The 24,763-nt window shown below is 45.5% G+C and overlaps 1 protein-coding gene and 1 long non-coding RNA gene across 6 annotated transcripts in view; one reads left to right on the top strand and one right to left on the bottom strand.

The window, feature by feature from the left end:
* GALNT17 (polypeptide N-acetylgalactosaminyltransferase 17) overlaps nt 1-24,763 on the top strand; it is a 459,638-nt gene that overhangs the window by 343,370 nt on the left and 91,505 nt on the right. The window lies entirely within an intron of this gene.
* Nucleotides 1,330-23,030, bottom strand: LOC142819294 (uncharacterized). Its single transcript, XR_012897153.1, has 3 exons — nt 22,967-23,030; nt 5,365-5,416; nt 1,330-1,449 (listed from the first exon to the last, which is right to left on the bottom strand). It is a non-coding gene; the product is annotated as an uncharacterized LOC142819294 (long non-coding RNA).

The raw sequence follows: 24,763 nt of genomic DNA, 5'->3' as shown, positions 1-24,763 counted from the left end.
TACCACAGTGGCCTGATGAGGTCTTAGGAGAGGATACTTGCAGAGTTTTTGCACTGTCAGTTTCATTGTTGATAGGAAAGCGGTAAAAGAAAAGTGCCGATTTGTGTTCTCAGTTACTGCCACAGACATCAGAGAGTGTTGACAGTTCCAGCTCTTCCATCACAGATGAGAACAACACCCTCAGGGCAGCTATCCCGCAGTGCAGCTCTCTTCAATTTGATGATAGGTCTTGTGGGAAGTGTGTGTGTGTGTGTGTGTGTGTGTGTGTGTGTGTTTGTGTGTGAGACACGGCAGGACATGCTAGGTCCCTGCCCAGCCTTGGCTCCCCAGACACTGATCAGCACCAGTAGCTCAGCATTGCCACAAGCAGGAGATCATCTTCTCTGTGGAGTAGGCATGTCATCTGGCCAGAAAAGTGAGCACTTACCAAGAAAAGAGGAAAGGAAGATTGAACATTCCCAGGACTTTACAAAGGGAGGGGTGGATGTCTATTTAACTGGCAGAGCTGCTGGCTGGATTGGTCACCTACTCACTCTGGGATATCGTCCAGATGTAAAAGCTCTAAAACAGCAAGGGTATGTCTACACTAGCTCGTTAGTTCGAGCTAGGTAGGCAAATGAGGGCAACCAGAGTTGCAAATGAAGCCCGGGATTTAAATATCCCGGGCTTCATTTGCATGTTCCCGGGCACCGCCATTTTTAAATCCCCCTTAGTCCAAACTAACTGTCCACGGCAAGACGTGGCAGTTAAACATTAATTTGAACTAACTCCTTAGTTTGAATTAACTGTTACTCCTCGTGGAGTTAGTTCGAATTAATGTTAAACTAGTTCGAATTAATGTTTAACTGCTGCGTCTAGCCACGGGCAGTTAGTTCAGACTAAGGGGGATTTAAAAATGGTGGTGCCCGGGAACATGCAAATGAAGCTCGGGATATTTAAATCCCGGGCTTCATTTGCAACTCCGGTTGCCCTCGTTTGCCTACCTAGCTCGAACTAACAAGCTAGTGTAGACATACCCCAAGTCACAAAAGGAGGTAAATGGTCTGGAGATGGGTCCATCATATGGAGATGGGTCCATATCCTCTTTGCTTTGAAGGAACCAGAAGGTCCCTGAATACTGTGCAGGATTCATTAAAGACTCTGGGTGGCTCACACAATACTGCAGAATCTAGGTGCAACTTGCAAAAGCTGCCAGGATTACCGAAAGTGGGGAATTTTAAACATTGTTTAAACTAAGGACAGTTCCAGCTAAAAATACTCTTAACTCAGAGCAAAGGAAGAAACAGAATAAGACTGACCTTGGAAAATGTCTTAGAAGCATAGCTGTAGAAATAACGTAGCCGCCAATCCCCATGTGCACGTGTGTTGGCCAAATGGTATTTGTCTAACGGTATCCCCATTGTACTAAGAGGTTGATTTCATTCTCCAGTCAGAATTATTGTGGTGTGGCTGAAAGAAATATGCCCATTGCTGACAAATAGCCAATCAGGAAAAACATTTATTTTAACCACAGAAATGGGTACTATTGTGAATTTAGAAGGTTTGTTCCATATTGTTGTCAGTGGCACGTTTTCCATAGGGGCCTGAGAATGTTTTATAGGAAATGTCAGTCTAATTTTCCGACGCACTGAGCGCCAGACATTTACACCATTTTCTTCTATTAGAGTTTCAGTGGTGTGGGCAATATATAGCTGTCTCTTAAGGAAGGGAAATTGCAAGCAGGCAGTCATGTAGCTTATGCCGCGTGCTCTCTTGTTCTCTCCTGATAGAAAATGATTGATTGTCCCTGCCCATTATCTCCATTCAAATAAGGAAGGGCGAAGGGAACGTTCTCACCCACTTTGGTTCTAGTGTTTTGACCGACAATATCCTTTTGTGTAAGGAAATAATTGATCATTTCCATATTAGCTGTTACCATCCACCAGACAATATACGGTGGATCAAATTCACGTCTGTGTCCAGCGGCCCTGCTCTCAAGATTTGGCATCTTTCAGTTTCCACTTGAGCGTTTGGCACATACAAGGCACGTCTGGTCTTCCGGGGAAGACTAATTAAAGAATTGCCAAGGGACTGACTCGATGCCCAGAACCAGATGAACAACCCTGTCGGTCTCCAACGTAATTGCCTGGCTGTGGTTGGGGATGGTCCAGCTGTGGACCTGACCCACCGTTTTCCCCTCTGCTAAGGGGCCTGTTGATATGTGTTCTACAGAGCCCAAAGGGGGAGGAGCGCCTGCTGAGAAGGCAGTGGGGACAGAACCAGAGCTGCCAACGGGGATGGGGGGAAGCAAAGAGGGCAGTTGCCTGGGGCCTAGTCACTTAAATGGGCCCAGGACACTGAGGGCTGCCTTGGGGAGGTGTGGCATGGTCCAGGTGACACTGAGGACTGGCTGGGGGAGGGACTGGCTACTCCAACCCTGCCTCTTTCTCCCGAGGCCCTGGCCCTTCCAGGGAGTCCTGGAACTGAGTCCCACACACTCACACGCATTGCCCATGACTGGGTGAAGTCTATCTCCAGTCCTGGACAAGACAGTCAACTTAGCGTGTACTCCCAGCGGCTTCCTCTGGCACATCTCCTGTAAAGTGCTGGCCAAAACCGGAGCCTCCCCATGCCTACCAGGGATGTTAGTTAGCGTGTAACCGAATAGTCATGTCTGCCTCAATTTGTAGCTGTTACACAACTAATCCCTGGGGGAGGGGCAGCAGCCGGTGCACTCCTGGCCCCACTCCCGGGGAGACCCTGATGCCCCAAGGTGGCAGGGGGGATCCAGTCGGCGAAGGGAACTGGTTTAAAAACCGGCTTCCTGCTCAGATCCGTCTGCCACCCCACACTGCTGCCTCTACTAGAGACAGCAGCCCGGGGTGGCAGCGGCCCCCGTCCACAGGGCTCTGAGCTCCCTGCAGACAGATCCAGCTCCATGGCAGCACTCCCTTGTCTGCTGGGAGCTCGAAACACCCCCCCCCCCCCCAGACAGGGGGTGCTGCTGTGGCAGGCCCAGTCTCACAGCGGACAGAGGCTGCTCTGTGGGATGCCAGATAAAGGAAGCAGCACAGGGCGGGCGGGAGATGGGCAGGCAGTTCCACGGACCTGGTGCTGGGGGGAACCAGCTTTTAAGCCAGTTCCCCTCAGCACCGGCTCCTGCCTGCCCCCCTGCCTCTGTGGGAGGCAGCAAGGGGGAGGCAGGCGGGTCTGCCCTGGCACACGCAGAGAGTCGGCTTCCCACGCATATCAGCTCCCGCCTGCCTCCATCACCCTCTGTGCTGCTGCCTCTCTATTAGCACAGAGGGTGATGGGGGCTATCAGCTCCTGCCTTCCCTGCCCTCGCTACCTCCAATACAGAGGCCAGTAACTCTGTATTGCATTAGTCGACAGAATTAACCGATAAACCCAGTCTTACTGGTTAATCGCGTAGTTGACTACGTGTTGACATCCCTAATGCCGACCCCTCAAACAGAAAACCACCAGGCATGGTGACAGCGGCAGCACTGTCTCACATTCCAGGGTACAGGGAATTTGATAGCTCTGGCGAGGGATGATTTACACTTCTCATTATGGGCTTATTTGGGAGAATCTGGTCTAGTATCTATGGTCTATCTCTTCGGGGTGAGATTTTCATAAGCACTCAACACGGGTAAATAATTCCCATTAATGTCAATGTGTGTGTGTATGTAAATTATTTAACTTGCCTTTGAAAATGCAGTAATGGCCCAAAAACAACTGGGAAAGGAACATCTTATTTCACAGGTCTGGTCCTTCAGTGAATTGTAAGTTAGATCTTCTTGTGTCTATGATTCAGATACGTTTTTACTATGTGGCTTTGGGAGACTGAGTTGGATCCCTTCGCTGTCGTCTTCTACAGAATTGTTACATTTCCCTCGCTGAACATTTATTACTGTGGTCATGGTGCATGAGCCCGAATAAACCCAGCTCTTAGAGCATTGACTGAGATTGTTGGGCTGACAGGGAAATAAACCTTCTTTTACTATCAATTACTGAGCCATCAAAAAAATGGAACAGCACCATGTCGTTTTTACAGAATCCTTTTCAGAGTACAACTGCCCTTTAAAATATCTCTAGATGCCTGAAGCAATAATCCAACTTTCCTCCCACATTTACTATTACAGTGGGCTAGCAATTCATCTGAGGTTCCTGGAGTGTCTAGGATATTAATTGCCCTACAACGTGGTAAACAAAACATTAAAAACAAGACCAAACCGAACTGAACATTAAAAAAATTCTTATTAAAAAACAGCACATGTTGGGAAAGATAAAAGACATATGAAGTTACACTCTGAAAAGTACATATACTAAATAATTACAACTAGTAACTATAAATCCAATGTGGGGTTTCATATCTGTCCTCTCTCCAGGACTTCCTGAGTAAATCCGTTCATTTTTCTAAGTCAGAACCCTATTTTCAAGTGTCAGCACCGCAACTATAAACCTGGAGCCTGGCAAAAACTCAAGCTGTTCCTTCTGCCTCTGAGATCATCACGAGAACCGTAAAGACACAGCTGATAGTTTGGTAAATGTTGTTTCTAGACAGAGTCGACTCCAGCTTCCTTGTCCATAGACATGTTGCCTCTAAAGGTCTAAAATAATGTCTGGGCCATTCCTGCTTCCTGGTTTTTTTTCCGAACAAAGAAACCATGCAAGGAACGAATATGTTGAACAACAAGATAGCATTGCCCTCCAATCAGCTTTCTGAAAATAATTGCACAGTATTGTTTTGAAAGGCTTGGTGCCGCTTACGGCCAAATGTTCTCATTATATGGCTAGAACAGTAGGCTAGCTTCAAAAGCAGGTGTAGCACAAGGCTATGATCATAGGCACTGACTTCTGCTCTAGCACCGCCCCCGGCCCTGCCCCCACCTCTTCCCACACCTACTCCACCCCCGCCCCGACACCATTCCTTCCCCAAATCTTCGCCCCTGCCCTGCCTCTTTCCACCCCTCCCCCAAGCACATCTCATCCTCAACAGCTGTTTTGTGATGTTCAGAGCTCTGGGAGGGAGGAAGGAGCAGATCAGCACTGGAGGTAGGGGACAGAGGGGGGAGCATGACTGCCAGTGGGCGCTCAGAACTCACTAATTTTTCCCCATGGGTGCTGCAACCCTCGAGCGCCCATAGAGTCGGTGCCTATGGCTGTGGTGCCCCAGGACGAGGTCTGGGAACGCACAGTGACTCAGATCACAATTTGCCTCCTGCTCCCCACTTGTTCTGAATGACTTCCTCCCTTTTGGGGGTCGCGGCTCAGATTGGCCGTCTGTTATCACTGACCCCTTTTTAATACGTTGCCCTCAACCTTGTAGACGGCTGAAAAATATACACTACAATGGCAGCGCCTTCCAGACGCACCACTTACCTTACAGCGGCTTTCTTCTGCTGACTGCGGCAGGTTGTTCCAAGCTTCCTTTCTGGAAAGAAATTGGGTCTGAAGAGTTCATTTGCCAACTTTCTCCTCTCTGACCCTTTGTTTTTCATTTAGCTACTGGGCATGGTTCTCTGTTGCCTGCACCACGAGCTTCCATTTTCTTGTGACAGCCAAGTGAGTGTAAAACAGTGAGGCCGGGATTTTTACAGGTGTTTGCTGTTGCAATGCCTAAGTGATTTAGGTGCCTAAATCTCATTCCCAAAAGAGATTTAGGTCTTTAGGAGCATAAATCCAATGGGATAATGTGGGTCACAGTCACAATGGTACAGGTTGAAGGAGAATGAGGCTCACTCTCTCCAACCCTTGGGTGTTGGTTCAATTAATCTTCAAGATTTCTTTTGTGAAACTTTGGGCACCACCAATAATGAGCCTTTCTTTAATAGTCATATCTTCAGCCACCGCTCTCACAGTCCCAGCAGTCTCAGGTAACCTTTTCAAAGGCACAAAGGGCAACTAGGCTTCCATCGGAATTCTTATCTCCTGAAGTCACCTTTGAGAATCTCACCTCTCCTTGGGGCAGTAAATGACCAGGGACGCATGCATTATTCTCAATGTGTTATCGCTGGAGACTTAGTCTGTGTGGCGCTTATAGCCACAGAGCAATTTCTGAAGGTTTATCTCCTGCATCCCTGTGCATTTATCTTCCTCCTTTGTGTGTCTGCTTTGTGGAGACTGCAAGGGTATTGCTCCTGGGGACTCATTTTGAATCACAGCCACGAGCAATGTTCACTATAATATGAAGATATCAGAGTGCCACACTAGCTGCCTTCCCATTGGTGCATTGACGAGTCAAGGCGAGCCTTTTAATGCATGCAGTGCACTTGTTGCCATGATACATGAAAGGTGGTTAACCCCAATAACTCAGTGCACTGAGTTCTCGTTTGTCTGCTTGCTACTTCTCTCTCATCTCTGCTTTCCCAGCAGTTCCAAGCCGCCAAGAGTTGTTACAATCCAGCCACTTCATGGGCAAGAGATTCCTCAGCCTTATTTAATCACCATGTAAAGATACAAGGTACATTTTTCATGTGGAACGGTCCATGGTTTTAGAGGGTTAGCCACAACTGCCCTCCGTTCTGTACTGTGACGTGCACTGTGCTCCCTTTCTTGCTTTCAGCATTACCTTTGTTGCTGTTTTCCAAATGTATGATCCACCCTCTGCACCTCGCCCCGGCCCATCACTTTTGGTAGTAGACTCATGGTCGTGTTCCACTTTTAAGTGCTATAACAACTTGACCAACAGAAGCATTGCCCTTCATTGCTTTCATTTATAAACTCAGACACTATGGTGGTGGGTGCAATAGAAGAACCAAACGAGAACAGAAAAGAATAAGAACTTCAGGATTTGACCCAGTATTTTGCCCACATAGGCCAGGCTGGGGCTAATCTCTCCTGGGCAGCCCTCAGTGCCTCCTGAAGCATGCTGTGTGGACTCCGTGGTGATTTAAAAGGCCCGGGGCTCTGACCACCACTGTTGCTATGGTAGCAGCGATGGGAGCACTGGGCCCTGGGGCCGTTGTCTCTCACTTTGGCTATAGAGGCCCTGATCCAGTAACTTTATAGCACATGAAATAAATCAGTATGCTGTAAAATGTAGTAAATGGACTAGAGCTTTCAAGAGACAGGGAACTTTTTTTCAGCCACTGGCCACTGACTCACAGAAAAATCTGTTGAGGGCCACACACACATGAGATGCATAAAATATAGGATACACTTTAAAAACAGTTTGGTAGCATTTTAAAGACTAACAAAACGTGTAGATGGCATCATGAGCTTTCATGGGCACAGCCCACTGCTTCAGATGACCAGAGTGTTGGATGTTCAGAACCAAAATTAAATGGGGGGTGGGTAGGAAAAAATGGGAAGGAGGGACACGAAGAGGCAGTGGGTATATAAATATCAAAGGGAAACTGAGCTGATATGTAACAAGAAAAACTGATTCTGGTGTTATTACTCTTCCTCTCAAAATGCTAACTAATGGTCCTTATCTGCTTCCCTTAGCTATCCAGTCTTTAGGTGTTTATAGACTATGGCTGTGTCTACACTGGCATCCCTTCCGGAAAAGGGATGCTAATGTAGCACATCGCAATTGCAAATTCCGCGGGGAATTAAATATCCCCCGCGGGATTTGCATTTACATGGCAGCCACTTTTTTCCGGTTTGGGGAAAAGCCGGAGAAAAGTGCCAGTCTAGATGTTATTCTCCGGAAAATAAAGGCTTTTCCGGAGGATTTCTTATTCCTACTTGAAAGTATCTTACCCATTACAAAGATAGCTTCCCCAATTATCACCTCTAATACTATTAACTCACAGACATCTACCCTTCCCCACCTCTAATATCATTAACTCACAGGCATTCACCTTCCTCCCGCCCCCCCCCCCCTCCGGATTCCCCTTCTGTTCTGAAATATGATTTGTCCTTTTCATATGTGTTCATTTTTTTTAATTGTATCCTTTGGTATATATGGCTGTGACTATTTTCTTCCACTATTTGATCTGAGGAAGTGGGTCTGGCCCACGAAAGCTCATCATCTAATAAACCATCTTGTTAGTCTTTAAAGTACTACATAGTCCTGTATTTTGTAATATGCCATTAGCCTTCTTGGCTACAAGGGCACACTGTCGACTCATATCCAGCTTCTCATCCACTGTAACCCCCAGATACCCCCAGGATTACTGGATACTGGACAGGATACTGGGCTAGATGGATCTTTGATCTGCCCCTGTACAGCCGTTCTCATGTTCTTATGATGTACCGGTTGCGTAAAGACGTATCAGCATTTCTTGTATTTCTTCCAAGGAATGCAACTTACAATATGTCTTATTTCTCCCTATTGGAAAATGAGTGTAAGTGGGGAGACAAGACTGTTAGGAGCTAGTAAAGCTTCAAATGCATTGCAAACTCTGACCTTGCCATCATGAGCAAAGATGTGAAGAGGATGATAAAACTGCTCATTGCTGGTTTCAGCTGCAGATATCACAGCCTTGACAAAGCCAAGTAGCTATCATTATCTCCAGGCTTGCCGATGGAAGACTGAGGCACAAAAAGGCAAAGTGTTTTTTCCAAGGTTGCTCTGCACAATGGCAGAGACAGATCTTCTGACTCTTAGCTGTGCACCTTATTGGCATCACCATTTTGTCTCCAGAAAGATCAGCAGAAGAGACGAGACTGTTCCCAATTCCTTGGATCTGAGCTCTAGTCTCTAGACTAGCTGATCAAACAGGCAGCTCAGAACACCTGTCATCTTAGGGAGGTTGGGTTCCCGACCTGAATTTGAGGCAGTCACTGGACAGTTTTGATTCGGGTGGATTTGGAGCCCGTGTGTCCTAAAACCTTATAGTTCTCATCCAGGACCACACTGTTTTGCCTGTTTTGGTGTCAAACCCACATACACCCAACTAGCATCTTTCAATTGAAACTTAATGCCAGTTTGCAGAAAGCCTAGTGAACCTTAAGTCTGTCTACCCTAGAAAATTAAGCTTAACTACATCATTCGGGGTGTGAAAAATCCACATCCCTGAGAGGCGTAGTTAAGCCCACCTAAGACCCTGTGTAGACAGAAAAAAAATCTTTAAAAACAATGGCCCTGTAGCTCCTTAGAGACTAACCAAAAATACATAGACAGTCTCATGAGCTTTTGTAGGCACAATCACTTCTTCAGGTGACAAATATAGCTTTAGCTCGAGGACAGAATTATTCCATCAATCTAGCTACCGCCCCTTGGGGAGGTAAATCACTTAAGGTATGTCTAGACTATACCTCTCTGTCGACAGAGAGATGTGGATTAGGCACGTCGAAATTGCTAATGAAGCGGGGATTTAAATATCCCGTGCTTCATTAGCATAAACATGGCCACCACTTTTTTTTAAAAAAAAATGGCAGTCTAGATGCGGATCTGTTGAAAATAAACCGTTTTTCGACAGATCCTGTATTCTTCAAAACATGAGGTTTACAGGATCTGTCAAAAAGGGTTTATTTTCGACAGATCTGCGTCTAGACTGCCAGAGGGGGTGTTTTTTCGAAAAAGCTCCATTTCGGAAAAAAGTGGCAGCCATGTTTATGCTAATGAAGTGCAGGATATTTAAATCCCTGCTTCATTAGCAATTTCAACGTGCCTAATCTACATCTCTCTGTCGACAGAGAGGTGTAGTCTAGACATACCCTTACTGTTTACACTATTCTAGTTACCAGTAACTCAGTTAAAGGTACTTTAGCATATTACTGAGGGGACTTCCTGGCAAACCTTGAATTTGGCAAGTATCGAAGTGTTGTTTTATTCCTGCCAGCATCAGCCTACAGTCAGGCATACTGCGCGACTTGTGCTGACACTGTGCAACCCCCTGCAGGTTCTCAGTAGTATTTTAATGATGATTACAGATGATCATATTAAGCAGAAATGAATTTAATAAATTAGAATAAAAATAAAAAATCTTGAACTTGAACCATCTTTAGAAAAATGCTCATGTAGCACTCATTAAAGGCTGAACTGTGGTTTTGTTGTGCTGCCCCAGAACAACCCAGAAAGCAGACTCACATACTGTTTCCAGGTTTCCCTGTGGCTCTGAGAGCTGGAATATTTCTCTAATATACACTGGCATGTGGAGAGGGCGGCAGCTTTGCTGTTTTTCTTCCTGAGTTCACTTCCTCTCCATGCACCCGTGGGTTTACTCCCTCCTCCATGCTCTGGGAAGGCTGCTTTCTCCCTTGCATCGTCTTAAGACAAACCCTAAACACAGTGTGCAACCATACCCTGAAGGGGTCATAGCTGCCCCAGTCAGATTTGGTAACACTTGTATAGTAATCCATGCCGATAAAGTCTCATTGTATTGAATTTGAATTGTCAGCTTGGGATGCGGAGAGCTCCCCTGCCAGGGAATATTAGGCAAACCGCAATCTGGTCTAGAATTTCATTTCCATATACCTCTGTACTTCCGGAACAAGGAACAGAAGTTCCAAACTAGGGCATTGAAAAAAATCAAGCCTAATCCATCATTTCTTAATCTATTCATATCTATTTTAGAGAGTTTGTGCATCTGTCTGTCTGTCTGTGAGTCTGTTCAAGAACTCCTCATAAATGGTAAGAACTAGGCCCACCGAATTTGGTGTGCAGCTTCCCTTTATCCTCACTTAAAGTAAGGCCAGGTTTGGTCATGCCAGGAAAATGGGATGTGTCTGGAATGTGATTGTTTTCCATAACATGGAAAGGGATGGGGCTAATAGGAGGGACACTTATACTGGAGAATGACCACTGGGGGCAGTTCGCATGAGGGATAGCTATACTGCAGAGTGAACATAGGTGGGCTGTCAAACCAGGAAGAGAGTGGCAGCTGGGGCTTTCCATGTTTCCAGTCCCCGGCCCAGGTAAGTGGACTCCCTGGCCCAAACCCCTCCCTTTACTGCCCTCAGCCATAGCGCCCGATTGTGGGGGCTGCTAGCCCGAAAGGAACACTGCCAGGGGCCGGGGCCAGGCTGTGCACCCCTCCCACCCGAGGAGCACTGCCAGGAGATGAGGTCGGGATGCACAGCCCCAGACCCCCTCCCTCGAGAAGGTCTGTGGGACATGCCCCCAAGCCTCGGCCACCCCCTGGGAGGAACCCTGCCAGTGGCCAGGGCTGGCCTCTGCAGTCTTAGCTCCCCAGCTGCCTCTCCCCCCACTGCCAGAGGAGCTGGCACTGACCCAGCCACTTGGCTCACCCCTGGAGGAGCCAGTGGCCAGGTCCGGGTACCCCAGCTCCAGCCCCCCAGGAGGAGTCAGGGGGCCAGCAGCTGAAGCACCATCCTTGTTGCCATGGGCAGCCATGATGACCCCCTCCCAACCTCCACTCCCCTGCCCTGAGCCACCTGGCCTTAGCACCCCACCCTCTTCCCTAACTCCTGCACCCCCGCCTCCTGTCCTGAACACCCCTACACCTCCCACCCCTCTGCCCTGATTCCAGCACCCCCCCTCCCCCCACACACACTGCCAGCCCCCTGCCCTGAAGGACCTGACCAATGCTGGGCACACCTTCTAGTGGTCTGTGAGCTTTCCAGACTTGTGAAAAGTCCATAAAGCAATATTGAACGCACCTGTCTGAGATGGGACAACGCAATGACAATTTTGCTGTCAGTGAAAACCTAGATACTGAACGACTTCACAAAGCCTTTCCAAACTGTTCATTTACATCATCTGATACTTTCGCCAGATTTAAGGCAGATTGCCGTGTCTTGTCTCATCTCGTCATATTCTTACAAGAGTTATGTTGTCTGCTTCGATTACATAAGAGCAGCAAATGGCTCTTCATCAGGGATTAGCAGTTATACAATATAAAAGCAGTGTTTGTGAGCGCTAAAAAGAAATCTACCTTTTAAGTTAAAGACTTGCTGTTAAACAAGACGGCTGGAAAATCATCTGATTTTCCAGAAAAACTTGCCAGCTGTCTACACTGGCTGCTTGAATTTCCGGAAAAGCACTGACGATCTAATGTTAAATCATCAGTGCTTTTCTGGAAAAACTATGCTGCTCCCGTTCGGGCAAAAGTCTTTTTCCGAAAGACTTTTGCCCGAAAGGGCCAGTGTAGACAGCATAGTTCTGTTTTCCGCAAAAAAGCCCCGATTGCGAAAATGGCGATCGGGGCTTTTTTGAGGAAAAGCGCGTCTAGATTGGCCACAGATGCTTTTCCAGAAAAAAGTGCTTTTCCGGAAAAGCATCCTGCCAATCTAGACGCGCTTTTCCGAAAATGCTTTTAACAGAAAACTTTTCCGTTAAAAGCATTTCCAGAAAATCATGCCAGTGTAGACGTAGCCAACATGTTATTTTTTCCAAGCATGTAAGCATATTTAGCAATTGCTAAAGTTGCATATGGTATTAACTCTCTGCACCCCAGTGCTAGGATGAGCAATAACTAGCATTTAATACTCAGATTCAATTTCTGGAGGCCTAGACCAGAGTTTCTCAACCTTTTTTTATAAAGTACCCCTCTTAAAAAAAAAAAAGTACCCCCAGTACCTACCGTTTTCAGACACAAAACTTTTTTCTACCATTGCAACACATTTGTTTAAACAACTTAATCGTAACTTGGCGGGTGAAGAAATTTTTGGGTGTAAAAAGTACAAAAAAATAAAGCCTATCAAACTTAAAACAAAAATTCAGTTTTTTCCAAATTTCAGTTGTGTTGACATACACCCAGCCGTCTCTCGAGTACCCCTAAGGGTACTCGTACCACTGGTTGAGAAACACTGGCCTAGACCAATCACCTGAGACAGGATGGAATGGTTTGCTTTCTGTGTGTATATTATTTGAGTGGAAAGGAGGGTGAGTTCCCATTCCGTGTTTTTTGGTTTTAAACTTTTGTGATTGATTTATCTGTATTCTTTAGTGTGGGTGGGAAGTTCCTCTTATGCAAAGCGCCCTGTAAACCCTCTTGAATGCAGATTACCCCTCATTGCTTGCAAAGAAGGAAAGAATTTCCAGATGAGGACAGATTACTGGTGAATGGGAAGGTGAGGGAGCTGAGCGAGTGTGAGCATGCATCCTCATCTGGTGGAAACCCGCTCAGCTTAGATCACACCATTGCATGGAGTCCTGAACTCGAGTGGCCCCCGCTAAGATCCCTGTAGGAACGTCCGTGGTCTTTTTCTGACTCTGTCTTCTCCTGACTTTTCTTCAGAGTATTCTATGGCTTAGTCCTCTCTCTGGCCTAGTTACCTAAAAGTCTAAGGCTCTTCTGGTAATGCCTGAAAAATTCAAATAAAGGTTCAAACAAGTCTTTAAATTAATAGCCCTTCTGCCCCCCACTCCACACACACCCCCCTCTCCCCCCGTCTCCACAAGTTTCACTATAATTCCTGTATCAGAGGGGTAGCCGTGTTAGTCTGGATCTGCAAAAGCGACAAGGAGTCCTGTGGCACCTTAGGGTACATCTGGACTACATGGCTCCGTCGACGGAGCCATGTAGATTTGTTTGTTTGGCAAAGGGAAATGAAGCCACGATTTAAATAATCGCGGCTTCATTTAAATTTAAATGGCTGCAGCGCTGAGCCAACAAACAGCTGATCAGCTGTTTTTTGGCTCAGCGCGTTTGTTTGGACACTCCCCTGCCGACATGAAAGCCCTTTATCGAACTCCCCGGTAAACCTCATCCTACAAGGCATAATGGGGAGAACATAAGAACGGCCATACTGGGTCAGACCAAAGGTCCATCTAGCCCAGTATCCTGTCTACCGACAGTGGCCAACACCAGATGCCCCAGAGAGGGTGGATCAAAGACAACGATCAAGCGATTTGCCTCCTGCCATCCCTCTCCAGCCTCTGACAGACAGAGGCCAAGGACACCATTTTATCCCCTGGCTAATAGCCTTTTATGGACCTAACCTCCATGAAATTATCTAGCTTCGCTTTAAACTCTGTTATAGTCCTAGCCTTCACAGCCTCCTCTGGCAAGGAGTTCCACAGGTTGACTCCACGCTGTGTGAAGAAGAACTTTCTTTTTAGTTTTAAACCTGCTCCCCATTAATTTCATTTGGTGTCCTCTAGTTCTTCTATTTAGGGAACTAAGAAATAACTTTTCTTTATCAGCCCTCTCCACACCACTTATGATTTTATAGACCTCTATCATATCCCCCCTCAGTCTCCTCTTTTCTAAGCTGAAAAGTCCCAGTCGCTTTAACCTCTCCTCATATGGGACCAGTTCCAAACCCCTAATCATTTTAGTTGCCCTTTTCTGAACCCTTTCCAAGGCCAAAATATCTTTTTTGAGGTGAGGAGACCATATCTGTACACAGTATTCAAGATGTGGGCGTACCATACTTTTATACAGGTGCAGTAAGATATTCTGGGTCTTATTTTCTATCCCTTTCTTAATAATTTCTAGCATCCTATTGGCCTTTTTGACCGCCGCTGCACACTGTGTGGAAGTTTTCAGAGAACTGTCCACGATAACTCCAAGATCTCTTTCCTGATTTGTCGTAGCCAAATTAGCCCCCATCATACTGTATGTATAACTGGGGTTATTTTTCCCAATGTGCATTACTTTACACTTATCCACATTAAATTTCATTTGCCATTTTGTTGCCCAATCACTCAGGAGGTCGATAAAGGGCTTTCAGGTCGGCACGGGAGTGTCCAGACTAACGTGCTGAGCCGACAAACAGCTGATCAGCTGTTTGTCGTCTCAGCGCGGCAGCCATTTAAATTTAAATGAAGCCGCGATTATTCATTTAAATAATCACGGCTTCATTTCCCTTTGCCAATCAGCCTAATTTACATGGCTCTATCGATGGAGCCATGTAGTTTAGACACACCCTTATAGAATAACAGATGTATTGAAGCATAAGCTTTCGTGGGCAAAGACCCACTTCGTCAGATGCATGTGATATAATTCCTGGTGTATCCTGCCTGTTAAGCCCTACGCCTTTCTTTATCAGAGACCTGTCTCTCGCCGTATTAAGGGTACGTCTAGACTACAGGCTTTTGTCGACGGAAGTTTTGTCGACAGATACTGTCGACAAAACTTCTGTCGACATAGAGCGTCTAGACACATTCAGTTCTGTCGACAAAGCAAGCTGCTTTGTCGACAAAACCCTGTAGTCTAGACGCAACCCTACAGGCAATAACGCCTTCTGTCGACAGAACTCTGTCGACAGAAGGTGTTATGCCTCGTAAAATGAGGTTTACCAGCGTCGACAAAACTGCTGAGTTCTGTAGACGTTATGTCGACAGAACTCAGCGGTAGTGTAGACGCAGGTTTAGTTTTGTCGACAAAAGTCCGCTCTTGTCGACAAAACTCAGTAGTCTAGACACACCCTAACAGAGTTCCCTCAGTCTAGCCAGGAGACGATGAGTTACCCCACACGTGTGCAGAGCATGAGTACCTGAATTCTTTCCTTGTCCTTGCAAGTGATGAGGGGTAAGCCACCTCAGAGAGGGTTCAAAGGGTGGCTTTGCATAAGAGGAAGCAGCAGCAGGGATTGCATGTCTAAAGCCACTGAATAGGGTTACCATATTTGAACTTTTGAAAAAGAGGCTGCCTCTGTGACGTAGTGGGGGGGCTGCCTGCTCTGTATCCCGGGGTTCCCCTGCGCTGTGATGTGCGATTCCCTCTGACTCACCCACGTGTGTATTGGCCCAGACACCTAGTCCCAACCTAAGCAGTTAGCAAAGCTCTTCCCAAGGGGAGAGACGAAGGAAGGGAGGCAGAGACACCTGGCCGGGGGGCAGGGTCTGGGAGCAAGGCAGTTTCTGTCTGGGAAACATAAAGGGAACAGACTAAGCTGTGTGCTGAGGGTTGAGGGGGGCAATGGATCCCTTAACCCAAGGGGTCTGAGGCTGCCTGGCCCGGACTCCTGTAGCCACATCACATCTGTGCTGTGCTGTATCCCGGAGAAGCAATAAACCCTCTCTATTCTACTGGATGGCGGAGTCTATTCATGCTGCTACCGTGGTGCATTATCAGGGGGAACCCCGACATGCCATCACAGCTTCTGAGAGGGAGTGTATCTGTATCGTTATCTACTAACTCACACTGCATTCATGTGTTATATATTAATGTTATATATTACATAACACATTAATACAACATGCGTTGGTAGATACAGATACACTCCCTCTCGGGGTGTCCTCTTTTTTGAAAGTTCAAATATGATATCCCTACCTCTGAATCCTCCAAAAATCACAACCACTGGTAAATTCCTCAGGGCCCCACTGAAAGCAAATTTATTTTCTATTCCATGAGAGTGACACTTTAATAGAATCTCCTTCCCTCTACCCCAGAATCCTTTTGCAGAATTATAAGCAATTTTTATGCTGGAAGGAAATATGAATAGTTGTAAACCTCACATAAGAAATTGCCTGATTAGGAACTGCCATTTAAAGTTTGGTCTTTGATGTATCTTGTTTGTCTCTTCTTGAGCCTCCTCCACCTTTTCACACAGAAACGCATATGTACAGCTTTCAAGTACCTAAAAGGGTGTTACAAGTAGGAGGGAGTACAATTATTCTTCTTAACCTCTTATAATAGGACAAGAAGCAAGGGGCTTAAATTGCAGCAAGGGACGTTTAGGATGGACATTAGGAAAAACTTCTCAACTGTCAGGCTGAGAAAACAATTTGTGGAACCTCCATCATTGGGGCTTATAGAATCATAGAACCATAGCGCTGGAAGAGACCTCAGAAGGTCATCAAGTCCAGCCCCCTGCTCTAGGCAGGACCAATCCCAACTAAGTCAACCCAGCCAGGGCTTTGTCAAGCCGAGACTTAAACACCTCTAGGGATGGAGACTCCACTACTTCCCTAGGTAACCCATTCCAGTGCTTCACCACTCTCCTAGTGAAATAGTTTTTCCTAATATCCAACCTGGACCTCTCCCACCACAAGTTGAGACCATTGCTCCTTGTTCTGCCATCTGTCACTACTGAGAACAGCCTTTCTCCATCCTCTGTGGAACCTCCCTTCAGGAAGTTGAAGGCTGCTATCAAATCCCCCCTCGCTCTTCGCTTCTGCAGACTAAACAGACCCAAATCCCTCAGCCTCTCCTCATAGGTCATATGCTCCAGCCCCCTAATCATTTTGGTTGCCCTCCTCTGGACCCTCTCCAATGCATCCGCATCCTTTTTGTAGTGGGGGGCCCAGAACTGGACACAATACTCCAGATGTGGCCTCACCAAAGCCAAATAAAGGGGAATAATGACATCTGTGGATCCGCTGGCAATGCTCCTGTTAATGCACCCTAATATGCCATTAGCCTTCTTGGCTACAAGGGCACGCTGTTGACTCATATCCAGCTTCTCATCCACTGTAACCCCCAGGTCCTTTTCTGCTATTTAAGAGCAGGTCAGGGATTATGAAAAAGTGCTTGGTCCTGCCATGAGTTCCAGGGACTAGATGTGATGACCTCTTGAGGCCCTTTTCAGTTCTAGTATTCTTGACTCTATGAGAGAATTGAACTTATATTTCATTGCGCCATAAAGGTGAATAATACAGCACTAGTTTCTGAACCACAGAAGTCTATACAAGGTGACAGGGGCCTATGGTTCTATATTTTTATTAAACCAGCCCCTCACTTAAAGTAATAAATACATTTCCATTTCGGGGTCAGATGGTATGGATGAGAATGATATCTCATATGGAGTTGCTCCCGCATTTTCCTGCCCAGAGCCTCCCGGCCAAACTCAGGTTATGAAATGTTATGAAATTCACATGCACACACAAACACGTGAAGTGCAAATGTGAGCTAGTTTGATTTAATCTGAATTGTATATGTTTCCTGTTTGCATAGTAGTTCATACATTTATTGGGCTTGCATAGAAGCTTTTCTTGGACATTTTAAAAGTGAAAACAGCTTTTTTGTTTGTTTGTTTTTGCTAATGGAAAATTCTGAAGACCTTTACCAGTTAAGATTTTTTTTTAAACAAATTCAGTATAAAGCCAGAAAACTCTCTCATGGTTTTACTGAGAAGAGTTCTGTGATGTGGTTATTAGCCAAGTCTTATAAAGCTGAATGCATAATACAGTACCCACAACATGTCATTTTCAGTTACATTACCACAACTGGTATTTATCTAAAACCAATAAGTACTGAGTGGTGGGGAAAATATATATTTAAAAAATAAAGTTCTTTAGATGTTGAAGCATCTGCAGGGGAAACAGAAATAGTAATAAGCTATAAACCACACTTGCTCTTTTTTTTCTCATGAAACGATCTCCTTCTTTCTCCTCTGCAACTGACCTGCTTTCTACTACACAGGCTTAAGAAGAAAAATGATAAACAAAATGGCATAAGTGAAAAGCCTATTAAATGACCTGTTTATAAGCTACATTGAAAAGGATAGTGAGTTATGTACATACATAGAGTACATATTGATAGGGTAAGGCTAGCAGAGTTGACATGTCATCTGGTCTCCTTCATATTACAGGCCATAGGACTTTGTTTGCACTAGAACATACATTTAGAAAAACATTCAGGCTTCTTTTAAAAATTGCCAATCATCGCTGCACCGCAGCTGTTGGTAAAATGTTCTAATGATTAATTATGCTCATGATAAATGCTTAGATATTGCTTGTAATACTAGTACTCACACACTCACATTGTTATCTAGGTAGACACTGATGTCTATATTTATTTATAGGAGCTGATCCTCAGCTGATGGCAATCAGTTTAGCTCCATTGAAGTGCAAGGAGCTATGCTGATTTCTAGAAATAGAGGAACCTTTAAGGAACGTGTATTTTGAGCTCTATGCAAAGCCCATTGAAATAAAGTGAAAGGTTACCTTTAATGTTTGTGGGGCTTGAATCAGGCCCTTAGCTGTATAAATGGGTCATTCCTGCATTTCTAGATGTCATTCCATGCTAGAAATAGTTTTAACAAACAGTTCTATGAGAGCGGTGGGTACTATAGCAATTCTTACTTTCTTTTTTTTAAAAGAAAAACAACCCAAATCCTGCAGAAAGAATATCCTGCTACTGGAAAGATCCTGGAAAGATTTGGGACTCCCTATTTTCATTATTGCATAACATCACTGTAAAGAAATAAAGAGGAGTCCCTTCCAAACCAGTACCATTGTTCTCTTTGAAAGCATTTAGCTCTTGGCACACGGGCATCGTGTAAATAGAACAGACCGAAATGAATAGCTGATCGCTTACACCACGGAAGCATGAAAAGCCTGTTTTGTAAATGACGAGTGTTTCAAAAGGAACCAGGGAAGGTTTGTGTTGGCTGCTTCTTTACAAACAGTTTTCAGATGTCAGAACTGAAGTTACCCTCACACGTTGACATTAGAGGGCACCTAGTACACCCACTGCATAATGCAGGATGACATGTAGAAAATAGGGTTTCTCCCACTCTGCTTTTCTGTATGGTTATGCCCTGCATTAGCTTTGCACCCACTTTCTTTTGTGGGGGAGGAGGACAAAGGGCCCCTTATTTTTAAAAAAAGAGAGGACTGGAGATAAATAAATATGGCTCATTTTTGCAGATTCCATGGATTCCAAACATCCGGGTATGAGATAAAGGTAACAAAGAAGTATCAAGTAAGATGTGAAATCCTTGTGCTCTCAGAGGCAATGGAACAATGTTACCAAGTTTGGACCCTGAGCAGAAGAAAGGCTTGCTTTGTCTTGCACTCTTCTCTTAGGGTGTGTCTAGACTACATGCCTCCTTCGACGGAGGCATGTAGATTAGCCAGATCGGAAGAGGGAAATGAAGCCGCGATTAAAATAATCGCGGCTTCATTTAAATTTAAATGGCTGCCCCGATCTGCCGATCAGCTGTTTGTCGGCAGATCGGGGCAGTCTGGACGCGACGCGCCGACAAAGAAGCCTTTCTTCATCGGCACAGGTAAGCCTCGTGAAACCAGGTTTACCTGTGCCGATGAAGAAAGGCTTCTTTGTCGGCGCATCGCGTCCAGACTGCCCCGATCTGCCGACAAACAGCTGATCGGCAGATCGGGGCAGCCATTTAAATTTAAATGAAGCCGCGATTATTTTAATCGCGGCTTCATTTCCCTCTTCCGATCTGGCTAATCTACATGCCTCCGTCGAAGGAGGCATGTAGTCTAGACACACCCTTAGGGTATGTCTACACTACATGCCTCTGTCAGCAGAACCATGTAGATTTGTTTATTCAGCAAAGGTAAATGAAGCCGCGATTTAAATGATCGCGGCTTCATTTACATTTACATGGCTGCCGCGCTGAGCCGACAAACAGCTGATCAGCTGTTTGTCGGCTCGCCGCTAGTCTGGACGTTCCCCCTGTCGACATCAAAGCCCTTTGTCGGCAGCCCCAGTAAACCTCATTCCACGAGGAATAACGGGGCTGCCGACAAAGGGCTTTGATGTCGACAGGGGGAACATCCAGACTAGCGGCGAGCCGACAAACAGCTGATCAGCTGTTTGTCGGCTCAGCGCGGCAGCCATGTAAATGTAAATGAAGCTGCGATCATTTAAATCGCGGCTTCATTTACCTTTGCCTACAACCCAAATCTACATGCCTCTGCCGACAGAGGCATGTAGTGTAGACACAGCCCTAGGGTGTGTCTAGACTACAGGGTTTTGTCGACAAAAGTGGACTTTTGTCGACAAAACTATACCTGCGTCCACACTACTGCTGAGTTCTGTCGACATAACATCGACAGAACTCAGCAGTTTTGTCGACGCTGGTAAACCTCATTTTACAAGGCATAACGCCTTCTGTCGACAGAGTTTCTGTCGACAGAAGGTGTTATTGCATGTAAACTGTCCTTTGCGTCTACACTACCATGTCGACAAAGCAGCTTGCTTTGTCGACAGAACTGGCTGTAGTCTAGACGCTCTTTGTCGACAGAAGTTTTGTCAACAGTATCTGTCGACAAAATTTCTGTCGGCAGAAGCCTGTAGTCTAGACGTACCCTTAGTTTCCTTCTTTGCTGCAATCCCTTTCTGCTCGCTCGGTTTTAAGGCGCATTCATTTTACGCTTGAATGCCAAATCTGTACAACTTGCAGTACACCTGTCTCCAACTCAGTGAGCCTTCCATTTATGGCTCCACTGAGTTTGGCTTTTTTTCGGTTTTCTTATTGCAGGTATCACTGTAGCATCCCAGTTCCAGTCTTTACATGGTCCCAGATTCCAGAAGTTTGCTGTATGCGCAGAATAACTGTGTAATTTAGGAGCACTATAAAGCACAGACAGTGCACAGATATTTTTAGCAAGTGATTTTCAAGGGGCCTTTGAGTTCTACCGCTAGTCAGGTCTTGAAATATATCGGAAGGTGCACACCAGTAAGGATTTCTTCTAACAAAACAAATCTGAAAATTTCTTTGCAGGGTTAAGCAATCTGGACCCACATCTGTCAAAGCTAAACTCATTTCATCATCAAGACAGATATCGTTCTCACATCTGCAGTTAGAATTGTGGTTTTTGCTAACCCTCCACCCACATCTTTCCTATACCTCTGCCCATCAGTAACTTGCTAATTAGATTAATGTGCTTGGCTGCACATGACACGTGTCTTTTGCTCAGCTACTATGCCACCTGTTTGTCTGAACCAATAATAAATGGGTATCAGCAAATAGTGGCCTTTTTGTTGGACTTTTCTCCTGGGGCTGCTCATCATCCCATCTTTCCTCACAAGAGAGTCCTCAAGCTTTATTTGAGACTCCCATTCTGTGGCCAGGGATAGTGTGTCAGCATTTTCATTTTAACCTTTTTGGAGGGTATTAACTGTGCCATAAAATTGTGCGCTGATCTAAAACCACAAGATGTATACACACAGAGGGTATGTCTACACTAGTGCCCTAGTTCGAACGAGGGAGGCCAATGTAGGCATTGGAAGTTGCAAATCAAGCCCAGGATTTAAATATCCCACGCTTCATTTGCATCTTGCCGGCCGGTCGCCATTTTTTGAAATTTACAAGTCCGGACTAACTGCCTGCATCTACACGCGGCAGGGACACAGTAGTTCGAATTAAAGCCCCTAGTTTGAACTACCTGTTATACCTCCTTGCAGGAGGAGCAACAGGTAGTTTGAACTAGGGGCTTTAATTCGAACTACTGGGTCCCTGCCGCGTGTAGTCGCGGGCAGTTAGTCCGGACTTGTAAATTTCAAAAATGGCAACCGGCCGGGAAGATGCAAATCAAGCGTGGGATATTTAAATCCTGGGCTTGATTTGCAACTTCCAATGCCTACATTGGCCTCCCTAGTTCAAACTAGGGGGCTAGTATAGACATACCCAGAGAGATTAATATCAACAGGAGTGTTGTGAGCAAGACACGAGAAGTCATTCTTCCACTCTACTCTGCGCTGATCAGGCCTCAATTGGAGTACTGTGTCCAGTTCTGGGCACCAAATTTCAAGGAAGATGTGGAGAAATTGGAGATGGTCCAGAGAAGAGCAACAAGAATGATTAAAGGTCTAGAGAACATGACCTATGAGAGATGACTGAACTAATTGGGCTTGTTTAGTTTGGAAAGGAGAAGACTGAGAGGGGACATGAGAGCAGTTTCAGGTATCTAAAAGGGTGTCACAAGGAGGAAGGAGAAAAATTTTTCTCTGATGATAGGACAAGAAGCAATGGGCTTAAACTGCAGCAAGGGAGGTTAAGGTTGGACATTAGGAAAAACTTCCTAACTGTCAGGGTGGTTAAACACTGGAATAAATTACCTATAGAGGTTGTGGAATCTCTATAGAGATATTTAAGATCAGGTTAGATAGACATCTATTGGGGTGGTCTAGATGGTGCTTGGTCCTGCCATGAGGGCAGGGACTGGACTTGATAACCTGTGAAGGTCCCTTCCAGTTCTAATGTTCTTTGATTCTGTGTATTATGGAGAGATTGCAGGCAAAGCAGTCAAAAAGCAAACTTTTCCTGGGATGTCATGTTGAGATCCAAAATTTCACTTTGTCACACACCCATTAGATTCAAAAAAATTACCTTGAATGTGCAGTTTGAGTTAAATACCAACATATTCTGGGAAATAACTACTGTGGCAAAGTCCCTTGTTAGCTCCCTGGGGGTTCTCGCTTCTTGGCGGTTACTTGTGCACCTCAGAGACTCACAGAGCCCCCTTCATTGCCCTGGGACTTACCTAGAGGCAAGGGTCCTCGCTTACTGAGTCATTCTCGTCACAGACAAGTCCTTGGGGTTTTTTCCTGCTCCTGCTCCTTCCAAAATTCTCCCCCCTGCTGCATGGGAGGAATCCTTTAATAGGGACCCATAGGCCTTAATTGGCAACAGGTGCTTAATTAACCCCTGTTGCAGGCTGACTCCTAATTAGGCCTCTATTTTCTACGCTGGCTATTGGGCTGTGTTCAGGTGAGGCTAATTGGGAAACAAGAAGGCACCTCCCAATATGGCTGCCTTATATAAGAGCTTTGCAGTTTGCAAAGACTTCCCTTGTCAACCATGGCGCATCCAGATTGCCCCGCTATGCTGCCAAACAGCTGATCGGCACAGCACGGTGGCCATTTTGATGTAAATGAAGTGGTGATTATTTAAATCGCCGCTTTATTTTCCTATGTCTAGTAAACTCATCTACATGGCTCCGTCGACGGAGCCATGTAGTCTAAACATACCCTAAGAAAAGCAAATATGGTAGGAAGTTTGCAAGAAGTGGACACTTGGACAGATGGCCAGGGAGAAGTATAAATATATTGCTTGAGAACGCAGGGTTGTAACCAGGAAGGCCAAAGTGCAATTGCAACTGAAGCTAGCAAGAGATGTGAAGGGTAACAAGAAAGGTTTCTACAGCCTTGTTAGCAATAAGAGGGTGATCAGAGAGGGTGTGAGACCCTTTCTGGATGAGGAAGGTAACCTAGTGACAGGTGATGTGGGAAAAGCTGAAGTACTCAATGCTTTCTTTGCCTCTGTCTTCACAGACAAGGTCAGCTCTCAGACTACTGCACTAGGCAACATAGTATGGGAAGGGAAGTGGGCAGCCCTCAGTGGAGAAAGAACAAGTTACGAACTATTTAGAAAAGTTAGACACAAATCCATGAGGCCGGATCTAGTGCGTCCAAGGGTGCTGAGGAAGTTGGCTGATGTGATTACAGAGCCAGTGACCATTATCTCAAGGAGATCCAGGTAACTGGAAAAAGGCAAATGTATTGCCCATATTTAAGAATGGGAAGAAGGACAATCCAGGGAACTACACACTGGGCAGACTCTCCTAAGTTCCCAGAAAAATCATGGAGGGGCTCCTCAAGGAATCCATTTTGAAGCACTTGGAAGAGAGGAAAGTGATCAGGAATAGTCAACATGGATTCACCAAGAGCAAGTGATGCCTGACCAACATGATTCCTTCTATGATGAGCTAACTGGTTCTGTGGACGTGATAGACCTTGACTTTAGCAAAGCTTTTGATACGGTCTCCCACAGTATTCTTGCCAGCAAGTTAAGGAAGTACAGATTGAATAACTAAAACCCAGGAGTGGAGGTAGATGGAGGGCACATCACAACTCCAAAGCTATACAGAAACTCTATTGTTTTCTATACATGTTCACATCTCATTACATTTACTAACCATTATATCATAGGTTTCAGGTTTGGCTTGGTTATTTAGCAGGAACCAGTGCCTGTACCCCAAGCTCAGCCCATGCAATTTCCATGTTTTAATTTCTTCTGTACCTCATCTCTACATTCTGAATTTATTTTGTGCCTGGTTATTTAATCCATAGGAAATAATTCCCTGGGTGATCTCCCTCTTATCTTAGTTGGCTCAGACATTCTGTCATCTTAGCTTAATGACCCTATTTATTTTATCCAGCACAAATGTTCTGTTTTCAAATGGGTGATCCATTTGCCTCCCTAATTCTGTTTTCCAAGAAATGAGGTTTCCTTCCTTGTGTTAATTATTCATGTCAGGCCAGGCCTTAGCTACACATCC

Source organism: Pelodiscus sinensis, chromosome 21 (assembly GCF_049634645.1).
Source record: "Pelodiscus sinensis isolate JC-2024 chromosome 21, ASM4963464v1, whole genome shotgun sequence".
Lineage (NCBI taxonomy): Eukaryota > Metazoa > Chordata > Testudines > Trionychidae > Pelodiscus > Pelodiscus sinensis.
Note: the sequence above shows the minus strand (reverse complement) of the source record. Positions and strands in the feature narration are given on the sequence as shown.